The sequence below is a fragment of the Phyllostomus discolor genome, chromosome 3, assembly GCF_004126475.2.
Source record: "Phyllostomus discolor isolate MPI-MPIP mPhyDis1 chromosome 3, mPhyDis1.pri.v3, whole genome shotgun sequence".
Taxonomy (NCBI): Eukaryota; Metazoa; Chordata; class Mammalia; order Chiroptera; family Phyllostomidae; genus Phyllostomus; species Phyllostomus discolor.
Window position 1 is genome coordinate 152,633,538 of NC_040905.2, and position 24,911 is coordinate 152,658,448.

A 24,911-nucleotide genomic window follows, 5' to 3' on the forward strand; every position below is an offset into this window, starting at 1 on the left:
CGCAGGCCAAGCGTCAGACACTACATTTCCCATCAGGCCCCCCGCCAGCGGCGACGCGAGCTTTTGAGTGCGGAGCTGAACGCTTTGTTCTCTGCTCGGGGCGGTGCGGGAGGCAATTTAGGTTTTTCGTCCTTCGCACCCATTAGGTTTTGGCTACCAGGCCCCGCTGTTAAGTAGCCTCGCTCTTTGCTGGGTGGGGTGGCTTGCACTCGCCTTTGGGTCTCTCTTTCTTCCGCCCCAGGGTGCGGGACTTTTCCTTCTCTCCAAAGTTGGTGGGCTGCTCTGCTGCTTCACTGCCTCGGAGCCTGAGATACGGGATGGTGCCGGGATAGGGGATCTTCGAAAGCGGGCTCCTAGGCGTGTTTATATCCATAGGCAGAGTTACACACACATAATGGCGTTAAGTGTCTACTCGTCTACTGCGCATCAGACACTATACACATCATTACATCACAATGTTTTTAGGGTCCCCGTGTAACTTTTGAAGACGGAGATAACTGCTAGGTTATAAAAGTAGGATTCGAACTCAGTGTGTCTCGCTTCAGATTGAGACCCTCCATCTCTTAGACACCCCAAAGAGAGGAGGAGGACACATAGAACAAACTCTAATTATTTATTACAGACTTGTGCAACAATCACAATCAATCTGAGAACATTTTCACCGCCCCCCCCCAAAAACTACCTTTTAGCTATCACTCCCTATCCTAACTCCTCCAGCCCTAGCCAGCCACTAATCTTTCTGTTTCTAGATTTACGTATTCTAGACCTTTAATGTAAATGTAATTATATATGTGGTGTTTTTGTGACTAGCTTTTCCAATTAATGTAATATTTTCAGTATTTATCCACATTGCAGCATGTATCAATATTTAATTTCTTTTTATGGCTGAACAATATTGCATTATATGTATACTGTATTTTGTTTTTCCATTCATCAAAATGTTTGCAACTTTGGGCTATTATGAATAATGCTGCTACTAAGTTATGTATAATTTTTGTGCAGAGATATTTCACTTATCTTGGATATATGTATATCTGTATCCACATACCTAGGAGTAAAATTACTGGGCCACATGGTAACTCGATGTTAAATAATTCGAGTAACTGCCCTACTGTTTTCTACAGTAGCTGCTCCATTTTATACTACCAGCATTGTATGAGGATTCTGATTTCTCCACATCCCTGACAACACTTGTTACTGTCTGATATTTTCATTATAGTCATCCTAGTGATAGGGAAATTCAAGAGTTAAAGATTTTAGTCTGAGCTAAAGTTGATAGGCTTAAGTGATTAATGCATGTGGAAATCTGTTATTTCGGGAACTGGAATGCACAACCTAAGTGATTCCAGGAGGTACATAAGCAATTCAACCTTTGTGCCCCAGGGGGTTTATAAGCAATGGAGCCAGTTGTTCCAGGAAAGGAATGCAGATAAAGAATTGCTGATGAACAGACAAAGAAATACTGGAACTCTTATCCCGTTAACCTTTTTTCTCAAACCCCTTACCTACTCTTTCCTCTTATAAAAAGGCCAGCTTGAGATGAAATGTTAGGATGGTTTTTAAGCATACATAATCCGCCAGCTTCTCAGATCGCCAGCATCTGAATAAAGCATCTGTAAAGATTCAATCCTTGTCTCTACTTATTGGTTCTGGTAATGACAGAAAGCATGAATGCTGACTTTTCCAGTTTCACTAGTGATTAATGTTGGCAACCGCCCTGCCTGGTTTCAGGAGCTGTAACTCCCCATGGCTAAGGCTGAGTGAGAGACCTCCAGACCAGAAACCACTAGGGAGACAAGCTTATCTCCCTGGCAGGAGCCCTGCTTCTGCTTCATGCCTTGCCCCCATTGCTTGGTCGGTTAGCCAATGATGGGTAAGATCCCTCATGGGAGGGGCCACCTAAGACAGGCACCATCACATGGGAAGGCCCTCAGGGAAAGACTTGGGGGCTGTGGAAAGAGGGGGTGATCGACCCTTGCCCCTCAGCTTTGGCAAAGCCTGAGTCCTCATTCTGCCTGAGAGAAGTCTCCAATCTCTCGGCTGCCTTGTCTCCTCTGCCTGACTCAAGCCTGTAACAATGAGGAAGGGTGGTGCAATCCTGTGCTGGAAACAGTGGACTTCCCAGGGTAATTAGGCCTAAGGAAGGATATGTAAAAACCTGTGAAACCTGCTTTGCTGAGGATGCTTTTATTTAGATTATAAAGGCCCAGGCAGGAAATGAGTTTGGCCCCTTAAGTTTTGTAGTTTTTTTAGGTGATAGACCTAAAAAACTCAGTGTGAGCCCTTTTTAGCTCTTTGAATGTTATCTATTTGTTTGATCCTCACTTCCAGACAATGATTAATAAGCTGTATCTGTATTCCTACCCCCCAAAAACTAATAAAAGCCTGTTCAGGCAGGGTGGTGAGGTGCTCTCCTCTTGAGAGAGTGGCCGTGCTGTCCCTTTTCCTCTACAGAACTCAGTAGTCCATGTGAATTTCTCTCGTGTCTCAAGCATCCACAGTGCCATGGACACTGCAGGCCGGCGTCTGCATCAGATTATAAAATGGTATCCTGTGGTTTTGATTTGCATTTCCATGATGACTAATGATATTGAGCATCTTTTGCTTATTGACCGTTTGTATACCTTCTTTAGAGAAATACCTATTCAAGTCCACTGCCCATTTCAAAATGAGATTATATGTTTTTTATAGGAGCCCTGGTATTTATAAACATCTGTTGTTTTTGTCTGCCTAATATTCTGTTTCTTAGAACTTACCTTCTTTTGATCCTCCTAGGGCTGCCAATCATAGAACCCTTCCTACTCTGGCCACAGTAATTGACTCAAGGATAAGCAAGTGACTCCACTAGAGCCAATCAGAAAATCCTCCTCTGTGATTTTATTTATAACTAGAAACTCTCCCTCCCAGAGGATCTAAGGATGTGCCCTAGACACAGCCTGTGTTGACCAGTGGAAGAGTTAGAAGGAAGCCAAGAGTTTAAATAAGCAAAGGTAGAAGATGGAGAGAGGTCATGTGACTTGGAATGATTGTGGCTAAGGTCATCTTCCTCCCTAGACTTGGGTGTGTGTGTACATACACACACGGCTATTTTGAGTTAGAATCTCAACCTAAAGACTAATAGTCTTCCCCTGGGCCTGTAAGACTTGTTTGGAATCTCTGCACAGGAGGGAAGCTCTCATCCAGATAATGAAGTCACACTTTGGGTGAGAAGAACTCTTCACATATGAGTATATCTGGAGATTTAATAATACCAGTTTCACGAGTGGAGACCACAGTAGTTCTTGAGCAGCAAGGGGTAGGGGCAAGACCAGAATGAGCACTGCAGGGGAAGGTGGCTAGTTGTCACTGTGAGGTGTGGCATTGGGTAGCAGAAGCTTGAGGTGTTTGTAGTGAGTGCCAGAAGCAATCACAACACAGCACTCAGTTTAGTCTTACCAATAGCTAATCCTTGGAATTAGGGTGGGGGTACAGAATATTCACTGCAGCATACAAATTATTTTGAGCTGAAGGCATTTGAGAAAAGGCTACCCCACCCCGGTCCCAAACTTCCTTATTTACCTAAATGGGAAGCCTCCCAAAAGAACTCACTTGTCATAAAGCCCTTCTCTGGAAATAGGGAAGATTGACCTGAAGTGGGCACCACCCCTAACAGATGTCATTGTTATAAAACTCCCATCTATTCTCCTGAAGGCCCATTTGTCTTTCCCAAAAGTCATTTGTTCTCTCCTAAGTGTCCTTTCTCCCCCTTCCCTGTTTAGAAGTCATTGGTTTTCCTGTAACTGCCCTTCTTCCCTTTTCCACCTCCTATTAACATGGTAAATAAGCTCAAATTCTAAGGGCCTTCTAGAATCACATTTTCCATGATCTTTTCCATATATCATGCATATATGAATAAAAAGTCTGTCTATTCTCTTGCTAAGCTATCTTTTGTTGGTTTAATTCACAGGCTCCTAATGATGGAACCTAAGAGGGCGTAGGAAAAGTTTTTCTTTCCCATCAAGGCCGTGGCAAAGGCAGCTTCTGACTCCGTGGCAATTTAGCAGATGAGAGTATTGCGAGACCTGGCACTAGTACCAAACAAGAACAGAAAGGAGGTCGAAAGATCCCAAGGTGCCAGGATAGGTATAGTCCCTGTGATTCTGGGTGAGCTTTGTACAATTCTTGAGGGAGAAAAAAGCCCCTAATGTTCCCAACTGGATGAGACATGTTAATATGCCAGGACAAGTGAAATAGGGAAACTGAGACAGTTAAATGGCCAAGCAGTTTACAGCAATCTAGTAAATTGCAAAATCCTACCTTCCATAACCAAATTGTTATACTTCTCTCTAACCATCACAGGATGGTTAGGATGGTAAATAGCTTAAATCACCTTTCTCAGGGAGATACATAAAAGAACCCAATTAGTGCCATTTGTACTAACTACACCCAAAGATGGGTGAAGTCAGGGGAATAATTCTCATTTTGGTCCATCAGCATAAAGCTGATGAATATTCTATTGAGATCCTCTCCAAAGACCTCTAAAATTCCTACCTTTAGAAAACAGATAAGAGCCCTCCTGACAAAGACCTAGCATGGGTTCTCTCTGGAGCACACCCACACTTCTCTTCTACCTCAAGCGTGCGTCTTTACTTTTCTCCCCTGGACTCCTAAGGGCCCCCAGGAGACTGGCAACTGGGGGAGCAATGAGCTACAGCAGCTTGTCCTGAACTGACCCCTTGAACCTGTCTCCAAGGCCCCTTTTTCTCTGACTTTTCAGTGAGCTAACAGCGGCCCCACCTTGGCTCACTTCTGTAACTGCAACTTTTATTTGTCAGTGAGTCTAAGCAGCTCAGTGTGGTTCACTTCTTTCCTACAACATTTCTAGGAAGCCAAAGCTAGGCTCTCTCCTGTCGCTTCTTCTATCCTGGACTTCTCAGTGAGCTAACAGCAGCCCCACCTTGGCTCATTTCTCTCCTATAACATTTCTAGGTGTTATGAGAAAGGGGCTCACCCAGTGAGGGTCTGCCTCAGCCCTCTCCAGTGACGTGGGGATTGAGGTGGTGGCATACTTGAGGTGGTGACATAGGTTTACAGTAGGTGACAGGATAAAGCTGGCACTATTTCCTATCACGGCACCATTTGCTGAGCAGGCCTATGACCTTGTTAAAAATGACTGCCATTTTACTCTTCAGAGCTTATGTCCCCAGGACTGGAACTGGAAATTACTGATAAGCAAGAATAGAACAGAACTGTTCTGTGGTGCCCACAGCCACAGGCAAAAGACAACATCGGAGCCAAGTGCAATTTATTCAAAACCAACTGAGACCTGTGTTGCAAGCCTCCAACAGCCCAGGGGCCACACAACAACAACCCTCCCCACTCTTTCATAATCAGATTGTAATCCATTAGAAACTGATAGCCCCTGCAGGTCATTGCTGGTGCACCTCCACCCCCTTTCAACTCTTGTAAAGTAAACAAAAACTCTGCTCTCTGCATTTTCTTCTCTTTGTGAATTCTTTCTCAGTCTGTGTCACCAGCCATCCTAACAGGAGGGATTCAGAGTAGTGACACAAGTCAAGATCATGATTTGTTACCCAGCTGTTGGTTTCCCAATTCTGCTTATGCTCCATGGGGCTGGCATTCCCACCAAATTCAGAGAAAGGCTCTGTAGCTCTGTAGAAGCCAAGAGTTAAAAACAGTTGCTGCCACATCAACTCCCTGGTATTTCTAGTGAGAAGGTAGTAGGGCAAATGCCTAATCCTCAGTCACCCCTTAGGCGGTGTGAGGCTTTTGGAAAATAAGTAGTAGCCACCTCTTTTTAGCAAAAAAAAAAAAAAAAAAAAAAAAAAATGGGGACTCCTTGAAGACACAAGAAAGAGATTTTTTTTTTTTTTTTGCTTGGTATTGTTCCTGGATTTTCTGCTTTAGCCAGTTGCTGTTCACGTGGAGAATTGCTTTCCTGAAGCCAGGGGACCACGTGGGGCTTTCTCTCTGCCAAAAACAGGAGTAGAGAAGGATGGAAAGGGAACGATGTAAACAGAAAAGACAGCTGGGGTTCTCTTAGTCATAAAGGCAGTTGACAGAATAATAATAACCATTAGCGAGGAATAAAATTTATAACCATTCAAAGGGCTTACATTAATTAAAAAGAATTTTAACAACTGAGGTGGAAAGCCTGAATCTAGTGTCCTCTTCCATTTTAAGCAGAGACCGTTTTCAAGGCTGACAACTATTAACAAGTCTGTATTTGCATAATGACTCCTTTTTATTTTCTAAATCGCCCCCAACTCATTGCTTTAGGAAACCTCTACTGTTCCTTGTTCTCCCCGCCCCCCACCCGCCCACCACCATCTCAGTTCCACTCGTATGTAAAAATTAGGTAATTAGTTTTTTCCAAGGACAATGCCAAATTTACTGCAGGGTGTTTTAAATCTTGGATTAGCAAACAGAGTGAGAAAGTCTACTGGCAAGAAATAGAAAATCAGGATAAAAAATATCAGAAAATGTTCTGGCCTCTTTTGGTTACAGAGACTGTGAACCTGGAGAAATATGGGAGAAGCTGTCACTTTTTTTGGAGGAAGGTTTGGAGTAGGACATGGTCTGACTCTCAAGAGATGAAGCATCATCCCCAGATTCCACAAACAAACATTCCTTTATTTACTTAAGTTACCTTAGTACCTCTATAAGACACATTCACTAATGCGAGTGGAATAAATCCTGAAAATGGTATAAAGTGATTGAAGGCTAGAAGCTGTGGGATCAGATAACAAATACTCCCTGATAAGACTCAATCCTCACCTCAGCAGAAAAGCATCTTTCCACTGTACAGTTGCTTGCCCCTGCTTTCCATTCCATACTCTAAAGTAAGTCTCTGAGCACAGTTCATGCTCAAGATGGGAGACTCCATCTCCTGGAATGGGGAGTAGTTACACAATTATTTGGAATTCAATAAGAAAGATTTGTTTCTTTTCCATTTATATAAATATTCACTTTTTATTTACACAGTATGGACTCAGATATTTATTTTCTGCTTTGGGTTATCATCCAGTAAGAGTGTGTTAACCATGTGTTTCCAGTTCTCTGGCATCTCGGGTCTTGCTGAATCTGGAGAGACTGCCCCTTCCTGGGCTAGCAAGAGGTAGTACTCCCCTTTGTGTGGGGCTTTCAAAAGTAAAGCAACCAATTCAGAGCCTGCAACCCTACCACCTCCTCTACTGGGGTCTCCCACTATTCCCCTGCCCTAATCAGCCAGGTCCAGGTACCAGACAACGAGGGACAGCATTTATGCCCCAAAGCTGCTGAAATTAATCAAACTAGCCAATCCTAAACGTACTTATGCCTTGCGTGTTCCTTCCTATAAAAACCCGAAAAGGCTCTTGCTCACATTTCCCCATTGCTCTTGCCTCTGGCCAACCCTGGTGCTTCCTCATGTGGCTCCCTGTGGCACAGAGTGCCGCCTCCTCTTAGAAACCTAACCAAATTGTATGTTCTTTTTTGTTTACTTGATTTTTCTTTTAGTTTTTATTTTTTCATTGCTTTTAGAGAGAGAGGAAGGGAGAGAAGAAGAGAGAGTGGGAGGAAGAGACAAACCATCCATGTGAGAGAGAAACATGGATTGGTTGCCTCCTGTACATGCCCAGACTGGGGATCGAACTTGCAACCTAGGTATGTGCCCTGACTGGGAATCAAACCTGCAACCTTTTGTTTACAGGATGATGCTCCAACCAACTGAGCCACACTGGTCAGGGAAAACTATATTTTCAAGACTAGCCTATTGATCTATTAGCCTACACCATACCTGAATAGCTTATAATTTAAAACAATTACTGCTCTTTGTTTTTGTTCAAATTGTTCCAGCTTTGGCCTTTGGGAGGCCTTTCAGATTGGCCCTCTGTCCCTTTCACGTGCTCCCTGTCCTGTTGTTTTTGAGCACTTCCTTACTTTCTGGCACTACAGTTTGCTCCTGACTCATATAATCCTTGTCCAATGCCAGAATCAACCATATTGCAAAAGAGTCCCTATTCTTTTTATTGAACAATGATATTGCCATTGTTTTTTAAATAAAGTTTTATTGGGACAGAGTTATGCTCATTCATTTTTGTATTGTATATGGCTGCTTTTGCATTACAATTGCAGCCCTGGCTGGTGTAGCTTAGTGGACTGAGTGTCGGCCTGTGAACCAAAGGGTCGCTGGTTCAATTCCCAGTCAGGGCACATGCCTGGGTTGCAGGCCAAGTCCCCAGTAGGGGTGCATGAGAGGCAACCACATAATGATGTTTCTCTCCCTTTAAAAATAAATCTAAACAAAAATGCTTTACAGTTGCAGAGTTGAGTAGTTACAAGAGATTGTATGGCTTGCAAAGCCTGAAACATTTACATTCTGGATGTTATGGAAAGTTTGCTGACTCCTTTTCTTTCTTCCCCTTTAAAATATTTAATTTATTTATTTATAGAGAGAAGAGAAGGGAGGGAGAAAGAGAGGAAGAGAAACAGATATGTGGGAGATACATCCATCGGTTGCCTCTTGCATACCCTCAATTGGGGACCTGGCCCACAAGCCAGGCATGTGCCCTGGCTGGGAATCGAACTGGCAACCTTTTGGTTCTCAAGCCCATGCTCAGTCCACTAAGCCTCACCAGCCCTAGATGAAGGTGGGTATTGTACTTATTTCTATAAGGATACAGAGAAGTAGGTCTTATGAAAGTCCAAGACATGAACCAAAGCATTAATAGGATCTGATAGTAGGAATCAATACTACATTTTCTTCCAAGGCATTTTGCATTTTATTTCTTTCCTTTCTATCAAGTGTTTCTCACTTCTTCATTAGGTACACTGTTATATTGTTGGGGCATGGGGATCTCCCGTTGTAGCTAAGTTGAGAAAGGAGAAGATTTCTAATAAAGCAGAATGATTAGAGCTAGAATCGTCCCACTGGATGGTAAAAAGAGACAAGTATATGTCATCATGTAAGCTAGGTCCAGAAAAAAAAAAGAAAAGCAATTTCTTCTCAATATAATTACTCTTTTGCAACTTGTCACATTAATGCCATTTCAGGAAGAATATTCTTTACCTATATGTGCTTAGACACTGTGGCTAAGAAAAAACTACTCACCTTGGAGGTTGTGCTTTGCTTTTTAGGTACATATCTGAGAACGTCAAGTGCATCTAACATGAGGGATTGCATCACTCTCTCAGAGTCAGCTGTGACTAAGAAAAGTACAGCCTCTCAGGTGCCCTAGTTGGAGAGGGAAATGCCCTCATCCTGCAGGGAGGGCAAGGGGTTGCTGAGGGAGTGGGTGGCATGGGGGCACCTGACAGAGGACTTCAAAGAGAGGCTACATTAGTTGGTTGAAGAAGAAGGGAGGGAAGAAACGCTGACATTAGACTCCTTCCTTTTGAAGATCTAGTCTAGAAGGCTTTCCTTGTTGTCTAACAGAAGAATAAAGTCCACCAGTTATGGTCTCACCTGTGTTGATCAAACTCTGTACTTCACTTATAGTACAATGTGTGTCTGGTCGGGGAAGACTGTGCAGCAAAGACTGCCCGGAAGGAACAGTAAGTGCTGCCCAATAGCTTAGGGGGGTTCCAGCAGAGAGAGGGCAGGAGGCACACCTGCAGCATCAGGGCACAGCCTTCCAGCCCCAGAGACAGTTGGCCTGCCTTCCTCTTCAGAGCAGAAAAAGGCAGATCTGCACTGCTTGCCCCACATGCTTCATCTTCACATGTTGCAGAAGGGCTGTTGACACAGTTGCCAGACTTAGCAAATGAAAAACACAGAACACTCACTCCTCTGAGGGCGGGAAGCCCAGGAGCTCGGTGAGAACACTCGGCCAAGGTGGGCAGCGTGGCAGGTGCCCTGGGAGACTGACCGGGCCTCGTGTCCCCCTCTCTGGGTGCCCTGCCAACAGGGAGAAAGGCCGATACCGGAATGTGAAGAGGAACTTGGACGTGCGGCTCAACCCAGGTCTCGGGCCCCACGATGGGCTTTCCTGTGTTATCACTGCAGGCCACCAAGCTCCAGGAAGAGGACCATGAGGACTCTGATGAAGAATGGGCTCCAAGGCAGCAAGTCGAACCTTCTTAGGTGGCCTTCAGAAGGGAACTGAGGAAACACCACAAGGCAGTGTCCAGGGTGCCATTAAGCAATGAATATAGTTTCAAGGAATTATCAGGAACAGCAAATTTGATGACTGCAAGTGACTCAGAGCATGCCCAGAAACTGTTGTCCCCTCCTGGAGAAGCATTGTGCCTTTGGAAAGCACACTAGACGAAAATCGGAACTCAGACAAAGGAGATGGATGTGAAGATGTACAGCCTACAGGAAAGAAAGGACCGTGTGTACCAAGAAGTCACCGAGCCCCAGGATGATGACTACCTTTATAGTGAGAAGTGTTAGAACTTCTTCATCGACAGCTGTGCTGTGCATGGGCCCCCTATATTTGTTAGGGACAGTGCAGTGGACAAGGGGCATCCCCACCACTCAGCTCTCACCCTGCCCCCTGGGTTGAGAATTGGGCCATCCAGCATCCCTGAGGCTGGGCTTGGAGTGTGGAATGAGGCAGCTGATTTGCCCATGGGTCTGCACTTTGGCCCTTATGAAGGACATATCACAGAAGATGAAGAGGCAGCCAAGACCTGATACTGCTGGCTGATCGCCAAAGGGAGAAACTGCTATGAGTATGTGGATGGAAAGGACAAATCCTGGGCCAACTGGATGAGGTATATGAACTGTGCCCAGGATAACAAAGAGCAGAACCTGGTGGCCTTTCAATACCATGGGCAGATTTTCTACCGAACCTGCCAGGTCGCCAGGCCAGGCTGTGAGCTGCTGGTCTGGTCTGGGGACGAGTATGGCCAGGAGCTGGGCAGCAAGTGGGGCAGCAAGTGGAAGAGAGAACTCACAGCTTGGACAGAACCAAAGCCAGAGATCCACCTATGTCCCTCCTGCTCTCTGGCCTTCTCCAGTCAGAAATTCCTTGGCCAACATATGAAATTCAATCATCCCTCTCAGATTCTCCTGGGAACATCTGCAGGAAAACACCTCCAAGCAGAGGAACCCTGTCCAGAGGATCAGAATCAGCAGCAACAACATACTAGTACACACAGCTGGAATGATAATAAGCTGAAGGTCAAGAGGTCAAAGAAACGTCCAAACCTTTGCTTGAAAGGATCAGTCAGAGGAGAATCTCAAGACCCTTTTTCCAACCTTCCAAAGAACAAATGACAAACTCTAGTGAGCATGAGAGAATGATGGAGGAAGAGCCCCATAGAAGCCAGAAAGAGAGCCCAGAGGACACCGACAAGGTATTTGTGAAAGCAGAAATGTCAAGAATTGTAATAATCCAGCACGGAGGGTATTGGCAAGGCTTCAATGATGGGTCACAATTCATCATAGGCCAGAAGACACACTCAGGGGAGAAGCCCTTTGTTTGCAGGGAGCGTGGGCAAAGCTTCACAGGGAGGTCAAATCTCATCAGACACCAGAGGACACACTCAGGGGAGAAGCACTATGTTTGTACAGAATGTGGGCGATGCTTTACACAGAAGTCACATCTCCTCAGACGCCAGAGGACACATTCTGGGGAGAAACCCTATTTTTGCAGGTGAAGTGAATGAATCATTACCATTAAATCACATGTCAATAGCTAAAAAAAAAAAAGAAAAGAAAGAAAAACACAGAACATCCAGTTAAATTTGAATTCCAGACATAAATAATGAACAAATAACTTTTTAGTATAAGTATACCCCATTCACTACCTGGGACATGCGTATACTAAAAAAATGTTGTCATTTATTTGAAATTCAAATTTAACTGTTCTGTGTTTTATTTGGCAACCCTGCTCTAAAGTATACTTTATAACCTTTCAGGTCTGCTCATGGAGCTATGAGAAACTTCCCTCTGGATCTCCTGAGAGATAGCAAAAGCTAGAGGTAGGAAAAGGGAGGAGAGGATTGGCCCAGTATTCCTTGTCTGGGGAAGACCCACATACCAGGCCATGCTGAGCTGTTGGCCAGCATTCAGAGGGGCCTGTCCTGTCTCCACTTCTGGTCTAACTAGGTGTGGCCATGGAGATGGGCTGCTGGGGGCTGTAGGAGGACAAGCACAGTTTGTTTACATAGACAGAAGCCGGTGCGGCACATAAATATGTCTAGTGTACGTGTCTGCTGCAAGGCTCTCTCACGCAGGTCCTCCTTCTCCTGCCTCCCCATTTTCTACATCAGGGGGCCTTCTTTCTTAGTACCCCTTACCTCAGTTCAGCACTAGTCCCTTGCGTCCCTTAGTCTCAAAACTCTCAGACCTGAATCTTATGTTTGGGGCTTACTTAACTGTCTGTTGACACCTCTTGCTCCTGTCAAGTTGAACTTCTTGCCCCTCTTTTCCTGCGCAAATGTGGTCACTCTCTTTGTTCATCCAAATTATTTAAGGTTCAACCAACAGCTCTCAGTTCGAAGAAGTTTTTCCCACTTAAATCTGTACCATTCTGTGCAAACTTTGTAAGTTGTCCTGTATATTTTATTAACTCAAAAGTTTAATCAGCCTATTTGTTTTTTTAAGTTGAAAATAAAAATTATAGCACTAAATTATAGTGATTTTTAAAAATCATTTATAATACCAACACCATAAAATAATTAAAAATTTTCTTTCATGATTGAGATTTTATTGGTTGAAGATAAATATACACACATTTCTATTTGTACACAATTCTTAACACATGTACCAAAAACGTAAAGTTGTGTCATTGTGATTCTTTTCAAAACAGTTAGTTCAGTGACTTTCCAATTTAAAATTTGGAGGCCAATTTTCCTTAATAGAATATCAAGTACTGATATCTTCAAATGTTGATACACTGTTACATCAAAGTCCCACTAATTCACAATTTAATATCATATATACTACATAATCAAATGTTTAGTCTTTCACAGTACATTAACAAAGTCAGTAGGAAAAATGGACTACTATACCACAGATGTTACAGAGTGTACAAAATTCTGCCAGGGAGAGCCGAGATCAAAGAGTGGCTTTTTTTTAGGAAACAAGCCTACCAAAAACATGGGAACAGAAGTAATTCAAAATGTTCAAGACATATTAAATGCACAACTAGCTCCAAATTGCCACTCGATATACTTTGTATTATAGGATATAAAAACTACCATCAGCTGCTTTGGCTGGTGTGGCTCAGTGGATTGATCACTGGCCTGTTAACCAGAGGGTCAGTGTTTCAATTCCCAGTCAGGGCACATGCCTGCATTGTGGGCCAGGCCGCCAGAAGGGTGCATGTGAGATGCAACCACACATCAATGATTCTCTTCCTCTCTCTCTCCCTTCTCTTCTCTAAAACTAAATAAATAAAATCTTTTTTAAAAAAGCAACAACTATCACCATCTATGGGGTGTTAAGCTGATGCCCAAGACAGTCAAAGCCTCACATATTCCACTATTTCCTGGTCTTACTAAAAAATAAACAACCAGCAAGTGAGTCACCTCTTAAAAAAAGCATTTATGCTCTAACTTCTGTGAATCGGTCATTTGGATGTCACAGAAACCTAAAGGTGGAGGGTCACCGGTTTGATTTCTTTCTAGTCAGGGCATATGCCTGGGTTGTGGGCTTGGTCCCCTGGGGCACATGGGAAAGGCAGCGAATTGATATTTTTCTCTTCTCTTTCTCCCTCACTTCCCCTCTTTCTTACAATAAATAAAATCTTTTTATTTAAGCAGTTACACTTTAGAAAATGGGATTTGGTGGAATTCCATCTTTCTTAAAAATGTTTCTAGAGCTACTAAAAGACTTTCAATTATTTATCAACTATTTACAAAATAGTTTATAAAATATTCCTCTGGACTGTACAGTAAGGGAGATAGGGACCACTGGTAAGACATGGCATATGATATTAATCGGACTTGGCTTGTTTTTCTTCTTCCTCATCTGAGGCTGGACTCCTCTTTTTAGCTTCTCAGTTTTCCGCAGGAATATTTTCTTTAGGTTCCTGGTTAGACATTTCAGCCTGTTTTCCCTTTTCTCCCCTTTACCCTTGCATTTGCATTTTTTTTTTTTTGTCTGCAAATTTATTCTTTCCTGCTGTCTTCTTTGGCTTTGCTTCAATTCTTACAGGAACAGGTTTGGCTAGCAACCTCACCTATCTCCTCTTGGGCTCCTCCTTCCCTGCCCCCTTGGTGGGACTGACCTTCTTCTTCAGCATCCTGGCAGTGGGGCTGAGCCTTCAGGAACTTGGGTGGCCTGGCCACTGCCTCTTGTCCCCGCTGCCCAAGCGGCTTCACCCAGGATGGGTGGGGGAAGAACAAGATGAAACCTGATTGGTAGCCCGCCTCCCAACCCATCCCCTGCCTTAACCCCCAAAACACCGGAACTAATTTTTGTAAAAATGCACATATACTTTCTATGACTGCTGGCTGTCTCATATTCATATCTTTCCTCCTTTTGTGATCTGAGAGGCAAGGTCCCTTCTCATCTAGCTCCAAATAGCAACAATCCAAGGCAATATTTAATCCAGTTTGAAACACAGTATCACATAGTGTCCCATTCCTTTGAACCAATAAATGGGGCTAGAGGAATGAGCTGCAATATTTGGCCAGATATAGATCGCCTTGTGGCCAGATGATTAGATACTGTGATTGACATCTCTATCAGAATCAAAGTCAAAGTTGGCAAGTGGATGGGAGAACAGTTCTCCAAAGGGAGGAAAGTAGCAATGGACAGACAGAAACAACAGCTGTCTACAAAAACCAAAATTCTTCTGAGTTTTGGTAGAATGACCCAATCCCCCCAAATCTGGTCATCATTTGGTGAACTGAAAACAAAAAGTTTTGAAACTATTAAATTGAGGACTGAACTCTGAGGTAATGACAAATATCAGAGGACTCTCATTTGAATGATACTGATTTTACTTAATTATAATGATCTTCTTTCATCTGAGTGTCCCAATGGATTTTATAATAATCACATGGCATGGAATACCTAACAGGGGGCTATTGTTCTTCTTTTAAGGAGGAGTACACTGGCGCTTGGAAGGATGGAAAAAAAACCCATAAAAATCCTGGCCTACTGCTTGGGAAAGTCAAGACTTTCGGCCTCATATCTTTTATTTTCCACAAGGGAGGCTTGTAACGTTCAAAGTTACAGTGAATTTTTTATTTTAAGATGACTTAAGGGTATGCCATTTTATTTTATTTTTCCTTAGTGTTTTAAATGAAAAACCTTTACATCCTTTCAAAAATAAGGCTAAAGGAATGTTGTTTAAATGGAATAAATACACGTACATAAGAAGGAATAAAAATTCTGCCTCCCAATCTGTGTGTTAGGTTTCCCTGCCAGCAGTGTTTTGCTTTTGTGCCAGCCATAAATTTGACTCATATCTGTGTTTTTAAAGGTACCTACTCTCATATGTTGAAATTGCTATGAGCAGTTAGCTATTAGAGTATTGCTACCCATGTAAGGAGGTGAAGCAAAACATTCTCTCATTTTCTTTTGCCAGCAAATATCTGACTCATAGAGCAATAAAAAAAAAGTGTTGTCTTTTGAGCCCTGCCTCTCACTTCAATGTTTCCTTGCAATATATTCTTTGAAAACTTACTTACATTTTAAAAGAGATAATATTTTAATTAAAAACATAAATATAAGTTTTCAGTGAAAAGTCCTACTCACCCCTTTTACTGTCTTTTCAGTTCTCACCACCCCACACCCAACAGTAAATGCGTTTACCAGATGTATATAACTTTAGTTTTTTAGTATAAATGTGAACAATCTGAATATATATTCTCATTTTACCCCATTTAAAACAAAAGACAATATTGCTCTAAATGTTAATAGTATTGTATCTTAAAGATCTTTCATATTGGTAAATAAAACTTCCTTCTTTTTACAGTTACATAGTCTTCCATTAGGTGGACACACCATATTTATTTAGCCAGTGTTCATTAGTTTACACATAGATTGTTTTCCATCTCTTATTCTAATGAACAATGTTGCAATGATTAATCTTATACACAAGTCATTTGTAAGTCATAGCACATGTACATTTGTAGGGTAAATCCCAGAAATGAGATTGCAAGGTTGATTAGTTAACCTTGTCATGTTTTTACTTTTAAAGCAGTGCTACTACCCTTATTCTCTTGGTGAAGTGATCCTCACTCTTTAATACTCATTGAGCTACTCTGTAAAGACATCCTGACCCCTTCTGAAGAGAGTCATTTGCTCCCACTTCTGTGCTCTCATTGACCCATGTTTGTGCCTCCACTACAACTCTTAGCCCTTTGTACTGATTATTTATTGGTATGGCAGTTAATGACACTGGTCTACGAGGCTGAAAAGCAGGGATGCTATCTGCTATATTTCTGGAACCCCAGGACCATGATAGTGCCAAGTGTGTAGTAAATGCTCAATATGGAGAGATGGATGGCTGGATGAATAAAATAAATAAATAAATAAATAAATATGACCAAAGAAATTACTATTTCTAACCTGGGACCAGCTTACATTGTTATGCTTTAAGATTTGGTCTGGCTAAGTGGGTTGACTGAACAGGAGGTCTTAGACTGGAAGCAAGACACATTGAGTTCAGATAAATAATCAGCAATTGAGACCTTTACTGGATAAGGTTCATACGGGTGAAAGCTCCAGAAACAGATCTATCACTTAAGCAAAAATTAGGTTCATTGTGAAAGCTCACAGAGAAGACAGGGCAGAATAGCCAAGTCTCAGGAAGGGTGGCAACAGGGTTGGTCCTTCAGAAGCAGGAAGAGCTTGCGGGCTCCTCTTCTGAACATTGTTGGGGGGGACTTGCCTCTTACCACTTTCTGTCTCTCTTTAAGTTCTCCAAGTTCCCAGGAAAGAACCTCGTAGGTTAACATAGCTAAGGACAGATTCGGTAACATGGGTATGGCCTTTTGAGAAAACATTGTAGGGGCAGGCAGCCATTGTAATTTTTGAGTACAAGAAGGGCCCAGGGGACAACGTAGTGGGCTTCCTATCAGATGTGCATTACAGAATGACAAGGAGGCCAGGGAGGAATAGAAAGCAGGTCAGTGGGGCAGGGAATCAGGTAGGAGAGCAAGCAGAAGCCCAGCCATTAAGATTTGGGCAATAGTTCAGGATCAGACTGGCAGCCAAATGTAGAGCTGGAGTCATCTGAGCACATCTGGCCCCAGGTCAAGATTGACTCTGGGAACAAGGAAGAAGAGGATGGAGCCTGTCCGTGGGGAATGAGTGGGGAGCCAGTATGTGCAGACTGGAAACCAGGCTGGGCCTGCATGCACCGTTCCTCCATACAGAACTTGGAACAGATTTCTTTTCACTCATTGGCCGACTGACACAATGAGGGACAGGCCCAGTCTGCCCTAGTCCCAACAAAGTGTACCAATGAAAATGCTCACATATTGCATTGTCTCTCAACTATTTCTGCTCGTCATTTTTGGCCTTGAATCTGACTTGCATACTGATGCGACCGAGAGAAGGAAGGGTCCTCTCTTTCATTTTGTGCCTGCTGTGTTCCAGTGGAGCAACAGAGATCTTATGTACATTATTACACTTTAAAATATCTTTAAAATAGCTTTATGAGAGAAGGATTAGGCCCCTTTTTTATAGATGAATTATTTGGGCCAACAAACGTGTGTTAGTCCATTTGGGCTGCTATAACAAAACACCACTGAATGGATGGCTTATATACTAAAAACATTTATTTCTCACAGTTCTACAGGCTGGGAAGTCCAAGATCATGGTGCTGGCATGGTGCTGGCATGGTGCTGGCAGATTTGGTTTCTGGCAAAAGCCCATATGCTGGACAGCTGTCTTTTCACTGTAACTTCAAAAGGCAGAAGGGGCAGGGGAACTTTTTCTGTGAGGCCTTTCCTTTTCATTTCTTTTCTTTTTAAATTGTTTTTAAAAAGTTTATTGATTGATTTTTTAGAGAGAGAAAGAAAGAAAAATCAATTTATTGTTCCACTTATTCATGAATTCATTGGTTGATTCTCATACGTGCTCTGATGGGGGATCAAACCCATACAGCCTTGGCACATCAGGATGCTCTAACTGAGCTACCCAAGTGTCTGAGGCCTCTTTTCTGAGGTCACGAGCTCTACTCTCATGATCTAATTGCCTCCCAAAGGTCCTGCCTGCTGATTAATACATTACCTCGAAAGTTAGGTTTCAACATATGAATTTTAGGGGGACACAAACATTCAGACCATAGCAGAAGGTACAGTAGCTTGAACAAAGTTCTCTTCGGCCCCAGTGCTCATATTTCCCTTCAACAGCAGTGTCTAGCTTCTCTTAGGTCTCATCTCATGCTCCCTGGGGCCCGTCTTGATAGTGGCTACATGATAGCCATGATGTCATGGGCAATGGACTATACTGGAGTCAGGGCACCTCAACTCTGGGCTTTGCTGTGTTATTAATTAGGCGGTGGCTCAGTTTCCTCATCTGAGAAATGAGGGGCTGCATTAGCTGACCGCATGGCTCTTTTTTTGCTCCCAAAACACCAGGTGTCTGACATCATTGCCTTTGAGGCAATGAGAGGTCTCTTCTGCTTTAGAGAACTTTATTTTGGTCTGTACTGGTGGCAGATTGAGTTGGCTTCTGAGAAAAAAAAATGTATTATTGCCATTTTAAAAAAATCCTTAGTTTTTCACATGATATATGACTCAACAAAAGAGAACTGAGTTCCCACATCAGTGTGGTCTAGTATTCCCAAGGAAACTTTGAACTTTCCTATACAGTTTCTCAGGTATATTGCCTTCTTTACTTTTAGTGTTGGTCCATGAAAGTTATTTATAAACTTTCTCCCCAATTTTGGTAGTGAAAATCGTATTTCAACTTCATGAAATTCTTATTTAGAATTCTAAAATGTAAACCAAATGTAACTGGGTGTGGGAAAACCAAAAGTTATTACACTGAGAGTTTTTTTAAAAATCCTGTTGGGAAAAAAGTGTTTTTTTGTGTTGGGGAAAAAAAAAAACTTGCATGGATAGAAAGTCAGACTTGCACTTTTGCACACTAGAAAAGAACAGACATTTGGAGATGGAGGGATTGTGTAAAAGACAGCAGAGAAAGGGCTCAGTGATCTAGTGTTAGGCGGGAGCTCAATGTCCCTGGAATTGGTGGAAGGATCTTCTTAAAAATGGCTGTGTCTAATATGCAGTTTTAAAGTGTTAGGTTTCTGTGACAGAAATGTGTCATGTAAGCCCCAACACTAAGCTTTTGATTGCCAAAGCATCCATTTCAAAGACATCCATCTTGAATAAACATATTGCTGGTAAAACAACTAGATAGGAAACCAGGCACCCCACCCATGAAGTTCCCCTTTTAAAAAGCCTGGGTTCCCCAACTAGCTGACCACTTGAAGGACCCCACTTTTTTCTTCTCACACCCTAATTCCCACTTTTATATTTTAAATTTGCCAATAAAGAGCAAACACATGAAACTCTAGCACTGTATTCTTGACTTTAATAAAGGTAGAGTCCCAGGTCCAGACTCACTACCCACCCACCTCTACCCACAACCTCACTGTGTGGGCCTCCGATGTGCTGTGTACCCTCTAGGATCTATGAGTAATACATCTTGTTCTCCAAAGTTCTTGAATGATTTCTGTTTGCTTGGGTATTTCTTGCAATCATAGTAAGAAGCACGAGGCGTAGTCCAGCCACAACATTGGCCGTGCTGGGAAAATGTCTGTGGGGCTGCCACAAGTAGTATGGCCCCAGGTGAGCGCCCCAGGCATTACTATTCATAGGGTAAGAGCGACAGAACAGAGTGAGGGAGGGGGCGGGGAAGAGCGACAGAACAAAATCTTACCCCTGTCTCCAACTTTGCAACACACACACATACCCTTATGTGAGTGGAGCTTTTTGTTATGTGCCCTAGGTGGGTAGGTGGAGGTGAAAAATAAGGAAAAGGATTGGGTTCCACATAAAGAAATTAATTCACTGAAAGAAGAAACTATCACTTATCAAGTGCTTCTAGGTCCCAGGCAATACACTTGGTATATTTAATCTTTTAAACAACTCTAAGAACTAGGTACTATTATTAATCTCTATTTTAGAGATGATAAAAGTAAATTCTGGAGACAATTCATAATTTGTATAAAGTTACCCAAGGAGCATGTGGTGAGAACAGGACTTGAATTCAGATTTGCTGGATTCCAAAACTCATTTCTTACCCAGTCACTAACTAGCCTGGGTGGCTGCTAGTGTTGGACAGGGGTATAGTCATTGGGATTACAGGAATTTGCAATTGGTAGCAAGCTATGCTTTCTGCTCTTCTTTGCCTTCTTCCTCCCAAGTTTGTCTTGCTTTTGCAATGAAAAGATTTTGTATTTCATAAACAAAAGGAATTTACTAAATATAAACATAATGTGGGTTTCTGTTAGTGATAATACATAGCATTTTGTGGTATCACATAATTTGCAATCTGCTTGGCATTATGCTTTATAAATTAGATTGATAGTCACATCAAAAAAGGCAATAGAACATAGTGGTTAAGAGTAAAGGTCTGAAATCCTTAGCTCAGATGCTTCCTGGTTATATAACACCTGACTAATTACTTAACCTACCTGTGCCTTCACTGTCTCACCTATAAAGTAGACTTTATTGGTTAGTGTTATATATTTTTTAAAGATTTTACTTATTTTTCAGAGAGAGGGAAAGGGAGGGAGAAAGAGGGAGAAAAACATCAATCCACTGCCTCTTGCATGTCCCCAAGTGGGGACCTGGTCCACAACCCAGGCATGTGCCCTTGACTGCCAATCCAGCCTGTGACCCTTCAGTTCACAGTCTGGCAATCACCCCACTGAGCCACTGGCCACAGCATAATGCTATTATATTGTACTTTTAAAAATACATTTTATTGATTATGCTATCACAGTTGTCCCATTTCCCTCCCTTCACTCCCCTCCACCCTGCACATCCTCTCCCACCCACATTACCCCCCGCTTTAGTTCATGTCCATGTATCATACATACAAGTTCTTTAGCTTCTACATTTCCCATACTTTCTTACCCTCCCCCTGTCTACTTTATACCTACCATCCATGCTACTTATTCTCTGTACCTTTTCCTCCTCTCTTCTCCTCCCACTCCCCTGTTGCGAACCCTCCATGTGATCTCCATTTCTGTGGTTCTGTTCCTGTTCTAGTTGTTTGCTTAGTTTGTTTTTGTTTTTGTTTTTGTTTTAGGTGTGGTTGTTAATAATCGTGAGTTTGCTGTCACTTTACTGTACATATTTTTTATCTTCTTTTTCTTAGATAAATCTCTTTAACATTTCATATAATAAGGGCTTGGTGATGATGAACTCCTTTCACTTGAGCTTATCTGAGAAGCACTTTATCTGTCCTTCCATTCTAAACGAAAGCTTGGCTGGATAGAGCAATCCTGGATGTAGGTCTTTGTCTTTCATGACTTGGAATACTTCTTTCCAGCCCCTTCTTGCCTGTAAGGTCTCTTTTGAGAAATCAGCTGACAGTCTGATGGGAACTCCTTTGTAGGTAACTGTCTCCTTTTGTCTTGCTGCTTTTCAGGTGCTCTCCTTATCTTTAATCTTGGATAATGTAACTATGATGTGCCTTGGTGTGTTCCTCTTTGGGTCCAACTTCTTCAGGACTCTCTGAGCTTCCTGGACTTCCTGGAAGCCTATTTCATTTGCCAGATTAGGGAAGTTCTCCCTCATTATTGGTTCAAATAAGTGTTCAATTCATTGGTCTTCCTCATCTCCTTCTGGCACCCCTATGATTCGGAAGTTAGAATGTTTCAAGATGTCCTGGAGGTTCCTAAACCTCTCCTCATTTTTCTGAATTCTTATTTCTTCATTCTTTTCTGATTGGATGTTTCTTTCTTCCTTCTGGTCCACTCTATTGATTTGAGTACCAGTTTCCTTCCCATCACTATTGATTCCCTGTACATTTTCCTTTATTTCACTTAGTGTAGCCTTCATCTTTTCATCTGATTTGCAACCAAATTCAACCAATTCTGTGAGCAACCTGATCACCAGTGCTTTGAACTGTGCATCTGATAAGTTGGCTGCCTCTTCATTGCTTAGCTGTATTTTTTTCTGGAGCTTTGATCTGTTCTTTCCTTTGGGCCACTTCTTTTGTCTCAGTACTCCTGTTACATAGTAGGGGGTGGAGTCTTAGGTGTTCACCAGGGCAGGGCAACCCAGTGGCTGTGTTGTGATGCTGTATGTGGGGCAGGGGTCCGAGAGGGAACAATGGCACTTGTTCCACTCTCTGCTGGATTTCAGTCACTTCCCCTGCTTCCCCCAAGCAAATTGGACCCTTCTGGTGTTGATTCCCACTGGGCAAAGCACTCAAATTTTTTAAAAGAAAAGGTTCTTTTCACTGTTTCTCGCTCAATCTGTAATTATTAGGTGTAAATCATATTGAAAGAATATATAAAATGTTGAGCTTATGCTAAGCTCAGTAAGAAAGAAGTTCTCTAATCATTCATTTTAAACAAGGGGAGCTCCCTCTCTAAAAGAAATAAAACTCATCTTGATCCAGGAAATGCGTAAGATTCTATATTAAGAGAGCAGTCTTCCTCCTCCAAACCCCACATTAATACATGAAGGGTTGGAAAGAGCCAGTTCCAGGCACCACCAGTGAGACTAGAGCCCTCCCTGCCTCAGCCACCCTCACGCTGCCTTGAACCTTGGGGAAAATGGTTGGTGTATGTGTGTGGGTGTATGTAAGTTGTGTGTTTGGCAGGAAGGGTAAATTAAATGGTTGGATAAATAAAGAGCTCCAACATTGAGACCCAAGCCTGCAGTGGCATGGGGCTATCATAATAAACCTAACACTAAGGAGAAAGAGTTCCAAAACATGAGTAACCACTAATGGGCAGTCACTTAGTGGGGGCAACCAGAAAGGTCCAAAGTCCTTCCTTTTTGTAAACAAAAATTACAACAGGCTGCTAAGACCTCTCCTCTTAAAATAATAAGTGAAACTAAGCCCTTAGGTGTATTTTTGGAGTTACCACGAGAGGAGGTAACAAACCCAAAGAGAGAAGAAAAAGGCATTTCAAAGTAAATAGGCTGTAGATTCAGAATTTTGTTATTAAAATATGACCCGTCTTCTAACCCAAGGTAGTAAAACAAAAAGTAGCATTGCACAGATTCTGTGCTTTCCTATCTGGGTGTCTTTGCTTAGATATTTCCTTGTCTGGGATGTGTTTCTCAAGGTCAGATCACATGCCATTACCCCTACAAAGTTTTTCTAAACTTTCAAGGTTAAAAGTCAACCTCTTCCTCCTCCTCTTCTGAACTCTCATTGTACTTTATCTCTTCATTTCTTACGGCAGTTGTCACTTCCTACATTGTATTATACTTATGCAATACATGCTTTATGTTCCTCATACAACCCTGGGTTTCTCAGGGTCCTTCCTGTTTAGATGCCCAGAATGCTATGCAAATAAGAAGTCCTCACAAAGTGATTTTAAGCACAAAAACAAAAATCCACTAAACTCATAGAAAAAGAGATCAGATGTGTGGTTACCAGGTGTGGGGTAGGGGAAGGGGAATTGGAGGAAGATAGTCAAAAGGAATAAACTTTCAGTTGTCAGACAAATTAAGTACTAGGGATATGAGGTACACATGATGACTAGAGTTTACATTGCTTTATGACATATAGGAAATCTGTTAAGAGAGGAGGTCCTAAGAGTTCTCATCACAAGGCAAAAATTATTTTTGTTTCCTTTTGTTTCCAAAAAAACAAAAATAATTGTCACCTTATTGTGTCTATATAAGGTGATAGATGTTAACTAACCCTATTGTAATCCTTTCACAGTATATGTAAAACAAACCATTATGCTGTATACCATAAACTTATACAGTGATATATGTCAATTATTTCTCAATAAAATTGAAAAAAAAGTGCTGCATGAAAAAATGAATAAGTGTCTGAATGAAAATAATGGCTCCAACCCCAAATGGATACAATTTCTTCATGAGAGGCCTTCTCACTAGGATGGAGCTTTATTTTAAAATACCACACCAATTTCAAATTTGCCATTAGATACATCAGCAACTTCTGCCGAAAAAAAAAAATCAATGCCCAAGGTAGATGATTCAGTTTAGATAAAAAATGAAAGTACAGGAAATTCTGGCCAAGATGGAGCCATAGGTAGACACACTGTGCCTCCTCGCACAACCAAAATAAGGACAACAGCATTTCAAAAACAAAAATAACCAGAACTGACAGAAAATCAAACTGTATGGAAATCGGACAACCAAGAAGTTATAGAAGACATATTCATCCAGATGGGTAGGAAGGGTGGAGTTGGGCAGCCAGAGCAGAGAGGACTCACAGCAAGGCAGTGGCTGGTGGACCCAACAAAGCAGTGGATTGTGGAAGGAGGCCCTGCCAGGCTGCAGCTGGTATCAGGCAGTCCCACATTCACATGCAGATAAACCAGTTGAAACAAAGGGGGAGTGAGAATTCCCACCCTCACAGGAAAGTTCGTTGGGGAGACCAACAGGGTCCTAGGACATATACAAGTCAACCCACCTGGGAAATCAGCACCAGAAGGCCCCGATTTGCTTGTGGAAAGCGAGAAAAATGACTGAAATCCAGCAGAAAGTGGAGCAAGCACCATTGTTCCCTCCCCCACATACAGCGTCACAACCCAGCAACTGAGTGAACACCTCCCTGGTGAACACCTAAGGCTCCCCCTCCTTAAGTGTCTTAATGGGCTCATCAAGACCAAAAAAAAATGGCCCAAAGGAAAGAACAGGTCAAAGCTCCAGAAAAAAATACAGCTAAGCAATGAAGAGGCAGCCAACTTATCAGATGCACAGTTCAAAGCACTGGTGATCAGGTTGCTCACAGAATTGGTTGAATTTGGTTGCAAATCAGATGAAAAGATGAAGGCTACACTAAGTGAAATAAAGGAAAATGTACAGGGAATCAATAGTGATGGGAAGGAAACTGGTACTCA

At 42.3% G+C, this 24,911-nt stretch overlaps 2 pseudogenes; one reads left to right on the forward strand and one right to left on the reverse strand.

Annotated features, from left to right (window-relative positions):
- The first annotated feature begins 8,624 nt into the window (after nucleotides 1-8,624).
- On the forward strand, nucleotides 8,625-11,459 carry LOC118499386 (annotated as a pseudogene).
- A 2,409-nt stretch (nucleotides 11,460-13,868) lies between these two features.
- LOC114491408 lies at nucleotides 13,869-14,177 on the reverse strand (annotated as a pseudogene).
- Between the last annotated feature and the right edge of the window lie 10,734 nt (nucleotides 14,178-24,911).